At 37.3% G+C, this 9202-nt stretch overlaps 1 protein-coding gene across 1 annotated transcript in view; it reads right to left on the bottom strand.

Annotated features, from left to right (window-relative positions):
• LOC105521770 (15 kDa selenoprotein) overlaps nt 1-9202 on the bottom strand; it is a 50652-nt gene that overhangs the window by 20178 nt on the left and 21272 nt on the right. The gene's annotated exons all lie outside the window — the stretch shown is intronic.

The raw sequence follows: 9202 nt of genomic DNA, 5'->3' as shown, positions 1-9202 counted from the left end.
GACAGAGTGAGACTCCGTCTCAAAAAAAAAAGAAAAAAAGAAAAAAGATTTGGCTAATCTTGGTTAGAACTCCAGAAAAAAAATATATTGAAAAATATAATGCCATATTACCAATAAGCTAATGAAGCGATGGTCAACATTACTGGAGATTAGGGAAATGCATATCAAAACCACAATGAGATCCCACTTCACACCACTGGGATAGCTATTATTAAAAAAAAAAAAAGAGATGAGGATGTGGAGAAATTGGAACCCTTGTACACTGCTACTGGGAATGAGAAGTGGTCCAGTGGCTATAGAAAATGGAATTGCAGTTTTTCAAAAAATTAAAAATGGAATTGCCATATGATCTGCAATTCTACTTCTGGGTATATACTCAAAAGAAGTGAAAGCAAGGCATCAAACAGATATTTATACACCCATGTTCATAGCAACATTATTCACAATAGCCAAAAGGTGTTTTCCCACTCATGTGTTCATTAACAGGTGAATGGAAAAACAAAATATGGTACATACATACAACAAAGCATTATTCAGCTTTTAAAAGGAAGGAAAATCTGACCGGGTTCAGTGGCTCACGCCTGTAATCCCAGCAATCTGGGAGGCCGAGGCGGGCGGATCATCTGAGGTCAGGAGTTTGAGACCAGCCTGGCCAACATGGTGAAACCCCGTCTCTACTAAAAAATACAAAAATTAGCCGGGCATGGTGGCAGGTGCCTTAAACCCAGCTACTTGGGAGGCAGAGGCAGGAGAATCGTTTGAACCCAGGAGGCAGAGGTTGCAGTGAGCTGAGATAAAGCCATTGCACTCAAACCTGGGGGACAAGAGCTAGACTTCTCTCAAAAAAAAAAAAAAAAATTCTGACACATATTACAACATAAACGAATCTTATTACAACATGACATCTTGCTAAGTGAAATAAGGCAGTCATAAAAGGACAAATGTTTAAATGAGGTAACTAGAGTAGTCAAAAGTTCAGATATAGAAAGTAGAATGGTAGTTGTCAGTGGGGGCAAGGAATAGGGAGCTATTGTTTCATGGGTATAAAATTTCAGTTTGGGAAGACTCTGGGGAAAGATGGATAACACGGATGTACAACAATGTGAATGTACTTAATACCATAGCACTGTACACTTAAAAATGGTTAAAACAGTGAATTTTATATACATTTTACTATAATCAAAAGCATATAAGGCCATATTTTTAGATTTGGTTATTAGAGTTATCTTTTGCTTATAATCCTTTAGAAATTCTTGGTGGAGATTCTACTACCTTACCTAATAGTATTTCTCTACACCACTGTTTCTTTATACATGATACATGTGGGAAATGATAATGATTGTACAGAGCACTGGAGTAAAAGGATGAAGCAGCTTTTAACTGGGCAAGACTAGCCTGGGAGCCCTGCTTACCCCAGGCCCCACTTGGTTGTCTCAAGGGCTCAAGGACTCAGTATCTTAGCACATCATAACCCACTCATGGGAAGCTTGTCTCTGCACCACAAAATATCAACCGATTAACCAAAAATATTAGAAACATACCCTTTAATGAGCAGGCAGCTCAGATGTGACCCTTTTCAAAAAAACTTTTATTGATTTCCTAGTGTCAGGTAGTGATTTTCCTAATAAACTTTCATAGAATTTTGCTCTCATCATAATGTGCATCAAATAGCCTATAACTTGACAGTAGACAGGAAATGTCTTAATTTCTCCCAGAACCAGACACAAAGCTTCTCAACACAGGTGTGCTAAAGGGAGAGAACTATTCATTTAACAAAATTAAATGTCTCTTTTTTCATGACAAAACTTCAAAAATATTTCAAGTTCCTTTGACAAAGTTTGTAGAGCAGTTCCATTCCAGGGTAAGAAAAGAAAATGGATGGAACTCAAAGTTGCAGAACATTATTAAAAGTCAAATTCTAAAAGCATTAATCTGTGTTGTTAGCTGGCATATATATATACACACACACACATATATATACACACATATATACACATATACATGCACACACACACACATATATATATGATTTGTGGTGTTCATAGGAAAATATTTGTTTTGCATGGTGAATAAATAATTTAACTACAGATTGTAGTAAATTTAAAATGCTGTATAATCCTAAGTATCTTTGGCACTACATACAAATTCACACACAATGAAATAGATGCTACTTATAAATAGTAGAAATTCTCTAGTGCATGCAGAAAGGACAAATAAAGTTAATTCCTTGATTTAACCAAGTTCCAACCTCAGTATTTTTACTTTTTAAAGTGACTAGCATAAAAAAATTTTAATCTTCAAACATTTAGGGAAAAATTTCAAGAGAAATTTAACATTACAAGAGAAAAATCAAAAGCAGCAAGTCATATAACTTCTAATAGCAAGTTGGTAGGCCTGTTTAAAAATATGAATTAGAGTCTCACTTGTATAGACAATCTAACTCTAGGCCATTATTGTATTAGGACTAGGGAAATATAAGAAATCATTAGGAAAATATGGGAACGATACACAAACTGCATCTTTTCCCTCTGGAGTCTCTATTTCAATGTAACTTATGACTGCCAGATTTTCCTAAACTTCTGATATGGTTCTCTGGGTGGGGGAAGCAGAAATATCTAACTACCTCAGCTCTATCACTAATGTGCCTTAGTTGCAACAGGATTTTAAAATATGCTAATTTCCCATTTAAAAAAGTGATTTTTATTCATTAGTCTTCGGAAAAATTCCAGCTCTGTGGTTAGTTGATGTTTTCCCAGTTTAAATATTTTAAGTATTACAGGTACTACATGTTGAGCATCCCAAATCTGAAAAAATCTGAAATCCAAAACACTTCTAGTCCCAAGAATTCCAGATAAGAGCTACTCAACCTGTACTGAGATTAGTAAGGGCTTAAAGTGAGGTTTCACATGTAGAAAAAGGCCACACTATTTCTGTAGCTATCTTTGTTATAATTAAGGTCCAACTAGTTGCTACAAAAATGTTCAGAAAGTTGGTCTATGCTGTTTCTCACCAGATAGCTAGAGTCCAAAATAAGTTCATTTATAACACTGAACAAAGGTGACACTTGTGAATTACATAAATTTTCTGAATTTCTTAAAAAAGGGCAGTATCGGCCGGGCGCGGTGGCTCAAGCCTGTAATCCCAGCACTTTGGGAGGCTGAGACGGGAGGATCATGAGGTCAGGAGATCGAGACTATCCTGGCTAACACGGTGAAACCCCGTCTCTACTAAAAATACAAAAAACTAGCTGGGCGAGGTGGCGGGCGCCTGTAGTCCCAGCTACTCTGGAGGCTGAGGCAGGAGAATGGCGTAAAGCCGGGAGGCGGAGCTTGCAGTGAGCCGAGATCTGGCCACTGCACTCCAGCCTGGGCAACAAAGCAAGACTCCGTCTCAAAAAAAAAAAAAAAAAAAAAAAAAAAGGGCAGTATTTGTTAACTCTTTTGCCATCATCATACCACTACCACCACCACCACCACTACAAGTTTATAAACCTATCCAAGTCAGAAATACTCTACCACTTTCCAGTACGAAGTACTTCAAGTACTTTTGTTGGTAACAATAACCACAGCTCTAAAGAAACATGGCCTTAAGAAAACCTTGATAAACTAATTATTTAAGTTGAGTCAAACTAAGTATCAAATTTTCACACGGCATGGTATAGTGAAAAAGAGTTCAAGTTGTGAAATCAAACATGTATGTGGTACAGTTCTGGCTCTGCCACTTACAAGCAGTATGCCCCCTTTGGGTAAGTCATTCATTGAGCTTCAGTTTACTATTTGAACAAAAGGGTTATTTACCTTCTTTCCAGAGTTGCTACAAGAAGTCACCAAAAAAATCGAAAAGCCTGGATTTTTTAGATGCTCAATACATAACATCTGTTATTATAACCTTAATACTTCCACAATATTGGTTAAGTTCAAGTTGTGTACGTGAAGCCATTTTCATATCTACTTAATAGAATTTTCAGTTCAGGGACTATTCAGGGATATCATTCATTATTTGCCTGTAATGAAAATGGCCACTCCAAATTTTCTCAGGCTTTCGAATTCAAACTACCTTAGAGGAGAGTTCTCAACCCTGACAGTGCAACAGAATCACCTAGAAATATTTTGAAAATTACTCATCCCTAAAACCTACCCTAGATAAACTAAATTAGGATACCTGGGGGCGAGATCCATGCATCAGTATTTTTAATGACTACTAATAGTACTTTAATGATTGTAATGGGCAGGCAGGGATGAGGAACACTGCCTTATACTATATTAATAGGGCAAAAATTGCAAAATGGTAAAACAGTAGGCTTTTTGCTCAACAGATTAACCACATTAATCTGAAAAGGTAAACCATATAAACATTGACTGAAGCAAGACAAATGTTACATTATCTTTTTTTTTCCCTTTCCTTATGAGGTACTGCTTGCAGCCATTGATTCTCCTTTTGGAAACCCACTATTTTATTTAAAATCAAAATGTTAGTATTAAAGCAATTCCACAGTACCAACAGAAAAAAACTTTTAAGATATTTTAAAAACTGTAATTAAACTTGGTTTTTATCCTCCTAAAGTGCTAGTTTTGTTTGTATTAAAAGAAGTTTTTCAAACCAAGTGAATATAACCATTAACATAATAATTACGAATGCTATGTAGCAATATGAAGAAAGTGCTGTTAGGTGAACAAAAGCAAACATTTTTACTGCTGAAGAGAATTCATATCTGAGGAGTAACTGTATTTTATACGTCTATTGAAAGTTTGTCCCTAAATAAAATGAAGGGATTTTAAAATAAGGAAGCATGGCTATAGTATGATAAAAGCTGAGCACTGTATTATTTAGATATTCCAATGAAAAATCAATTATCATACACTCAAGTATAAATGAGTCACCTTTCCAAACACTAATAGTATCCAGCATAATTAAAAAAAATCATACAGCGGAAACATACATCACACAGAAACTATTTTTAGTAAAATTTGGTCAGCAAATTCTCGGGGAAAATGTTATCACCTAAACCATGTTTGGTGATCTACTGGTGTTTTAAATTTGTTGTTCATCATCAAGTCTTCCCCATATTTTCTGATTAATGACACTTTCATACTCACTCTGAGTGATGGCATTCTTACTTAGAAACAATGGATGAATACTGAGGATTAGGAGAAAAAAATCAGCATAATTTTAACAAACAAAGCTGGCAAATATAATTCTTCTATACTTGAGATTAAACTACTATTCATCTTGGAGTGCTTTTTACTAAATTCTGAAAAAATACAAAGCAATGAGTTTATGCCTAAGGAAACTCACTAAGTTTAAAACTTATTTTACTATACCTTATTAAGTGTTATTCCTTTTTGTATCTTTAGTTTCTGCCTTGAGACTGAGAAGAAAAGTTATAAAACAAGCAAGTAACATCTACCTTAATTTAAACTAGGCTCTACAGATGCTAAGAATACACTGGAGGAATCTTTCCATAAAGATACAATGTTGAACTAAAAAACTCAATGAAAATATACAAAAAAAAAAAAAAAACTAAAAAATGACAATGACATCAATGCATTTATATCAGACCATTCTAACTATGAAACCTGAGGGAAAAAAGGATTAGGTTTCTTTCAATACTGTGATGACAAACAGGAGTTCTAATAGAATTTACATATACACCTAAAACAAGGGGTAAGACTGTAATGATGAGACTCTCATTAAGAAAAAAAAAAATGGTAGCCCCCACCCCTATGTATACTTTAGCTACAAGTATGAATGATCCAGGGTCATCACTTGGGAACAATGCGTTCAATTCTGTCAATACTTAGGAAATATCGCATGATGAAAAAAAAGTAACTTGAGAAAATGAGAATGTGGCCACTATACTTTCTGAGATCCAAATATCCAAAGAATTGGTAAAAATGACTCAAAGCTGCCAGGGGCAGTGGTTCATGCTTGTAATCCCAGCACTCTCGGAGGCCGAGGTGGGCGGATCACCTGAGGTCAGGAGACCAGCCTGGCTAACATGGTGAAACCCAGTCTCCATAAAAACACAAAAATTAGCCGGGCATGGTGGCGGGTGCCTGTAATCCCAGCTACTGGGCAGGCTGAGGTGGGAGAATCACTTGAACCCGGGAGGTGGTGGTCGCAGTGAGCTGAGATCACGCCACTACACTCCTCCAGCCTGGGCAACAGAGTGAGACTCCATCTCAAAAACAACAACAACAACAACAACAAAAAGCCCTCAAAGCTTGAATACCATAAAAAGTGGCTTTAAATAAAACCAACTAGTCCCTTGGTAATACTAAAAGTATTTTAGAAAATAGAAAACTGAACATGAAGGTCCTAATAATACATGGAAGCAAGGCTGCGTTTCAGAAGAAATCTTTTTTTTTTTTTTTAATTTTTTGTAGCGATGGGGTCTTGCCATGTTGCCCAGGTTAGTCTCAAACTCCTGGACAAAAGTGATCTTCCTGCCTTGGCCTCCCAAAGCGTAGGATTACAGGTGTGAGTCAGAAGTGCCCTGGCAGAAGAAATAATTTCTTTGCATTACTGCTGCTATTATCCCTCCAATATTGAACCACTACTTGTCATAAAAAGAGAATAGTTAAGATCAACTTTTTTATTTTTTGAGACGGAGTGTCGCTCCCATTGTGCAAGCTAGAGTGCAGTGGTGCAATCTCGGCTCACTGCAACCTCTACCTCCTGGGTTCAAGCGATTTTCCTTCCTCAGTCTCCCAAGTAGCTGGGATTACAGGCTTGTGCCACCACGCCCGGTTAATTTTTGCCATGTTGGCCAGGCTAGTCTTGAAATCCTGACCTCAGGTGATCCACCCGCCTTGGCCTCCCAAAGTACTAGGATTACAGGTGTGCCCGGCCAGTTATGATCATCTTTAAGAAAGATTATAAATATCTGAAAACAAGAAGAAACAAAACTACTAGAACAAATTAAATTATGGTATCTCCCTAAAGATAGTAATCATCTAATATATTTGAACTTTAAAAAGATACAAAAATAAAGCTATAATAATCCAAGAGTTTCAATATTATACAACATTTAAGAGCAGCAATATAAAACTAGAAAAAAAAGAAACAAGGCCATTCCACACATTTAAAATTTTTGCTTTACTCTGTCAATATACTATTTTAGAATTCATTATGGGAGCCAAATAAAATTCATGGCCTTTTAAATTAAAACTTTTTTCTTCAAAAATAAAACTACTGGCTGGGTGCGGTGGCTCATGCCTGTAATCCCAGCATTTTGGGAGGCGGAGCTGGGTGGATCATGAGGTCAGGAGTTCAAGACCAGCCTGGCCAAGATGGTGAAACCCTGTCTTTACTAAAAACACAAAAATCAGCTGAGTGTGGTGGCATATGCCTGTAATCCCAACTATTCGGGAGCCTGAGACAGGAGAATCACTTGAACCTAGGAAGTGGAGGTAGTAGTGAGCTGAGATCGTGCCACTGCGCTCCAGTCTGGGCGACAGAGCAAGACTCCATCTAAACAAACAAGCAAGCAAGCAAACAAACAAAAAACTATTTATAGCCAAGGGGTATGCTTTATTAAAAGTTATTCTGTTGCTGCCCCTTCTCCTATCCATTACTGCCTTAATGGGCAATAATCTTGTAACTAGCTGGTCTCTTGTAGCCCTCTTGTGTTAAGGTTATCAGTGTCTCAAAAAAGAACACTCCCAGGCTGGAGTGCCAAGGCACGATCTCGGCTCACTGCAACCTCTACTTCCTGGGTTCAAGCGATTGTCCTGCCTCAGCCTCCCGAGTAGCTGAGATTACAGGCATGCGCCACCACGCCTGGCTAATTTTGTATTTTTAGTAGCGATGGGGGTTTCTCCATGTTGGTCAGGCTGGTCTCCAACATCCAACCTCAATTACCCCTTTCTCTCCAATTCAGTCTAATAAATCCAATGAAATAAATTTATTGCCTAAATTGATTTCAAATCTGTCCCTTTTCCATTTTTGCAGCCAATGTGTTGGTTTAAGCCCTTGTATCTTGCTCTGGAAAATGGCAATTTAAATTATTTTTCTGGCATAAGTATTCCCCTCTGCCCTATCAACTACTGTTCACACCAATGAAAGTTATTAAAATACAAGTCTGGTATTGGTTTACTCTTTGTAATCCTTTAATTTTGTCCCCTGCATATAGAATAAAGCTCAACTTCTTATGAAGGTATATAAGGTCCTCTATTATTTGGCTCCTGCTTACCTAATCATCATCTTCTGTCATCATAACCCAGCTATCTGATTTATCTTGGATGGCCATACTCTCATACCTCTGTGCATTTCCACTAACTTTTCCTTTTGTGAGAGAAAAGGCCTTCTCGACCATTTCTAACTTACTGTAAGTATCAACTCCTATATAAGCAAGTGGTGATATTTACCTGACCTGTCAAATGGTTATGCCTTCCTTCTAAGAGCTTTCATAGCATACATGTATGTTTATAGCACGTATCTCATTGAATTCTTTAAAAAAAAAAATGCATGTGGACATAATAAAAAACAGTATAAAAGGGTTATAAAACAAGAAGTAAACATTTCCTCTGCTTCTACCCTCCACTTAATAACTCTTTTTTTCAATTTGGAGACAGAGCTCGCGCTGCTACCCAAGCTGGAGGGAAGTGGTGTGACCATGGATTCACTGCAGCCCCGACTTCCTGGGCTCAAGTGATCCTTCGGTAACCTCAGCCTCCCAAATAGCTAGGACCACATGTGTGTGTCATCACACCCAGCTATATATATATTTTTAAATTTTTTGTAGAGATGGAGGTCTTGGTCTTGCCATTTTGCCCAGGCTGGTCTCAAACTCCCTGCCTCAAGTGATCCTCTTGCCTTTGTCTTCCAAAGTGTCGGGATTACAGGTGTAAGCCATCATGCCTGGTCTACTCACTAACATTTAAACTGTTTTTAGTTCTGCTGGTCACTTCCATAAAGATTAATATGGTTGTATCTATAGTTCATGAAATACCAACTTTAAGAGCTCTATTAGTTCTCCTTTCCTTCCAACTTTCATTTATTTTATTTTTAATTCTTTTAGTGGTTACCTTCATAACATTAGATATTACATTTTCGTCCAACAAACAGAATATCGTATCGACTGTGTTCTGGCAGTCCAGTTTCCATGCCTATTTTTTCTTTTTCTTTTTTTTTTTTTAAGATGGAGTTTTATTCCTGTTGCCCAGGCTGGAGTGCAAAGGCACGATCTCGGCTCACTGCA

Source organism: Colobus angolensis, unplaced genomic scaffold (assembly GCF_000951035.1).
Source record: "Colobus angolensis palliatus isolate OR3802 unplaced genomic scaffold, Cang.pa_1.0 Scaffold41, whole genome shotgun sequence".
Classification (NCBI taxonomy): Eukaryota; Metazoa; Chordata; class Mammalia; order Primates; family Cercopithecidae; genus Colobus; species Colobus angolensis.
Note: the sequence above shows the minus strand (reverse complement) of the source record. Positions and strands in the feature narration are given on the sequence as shown.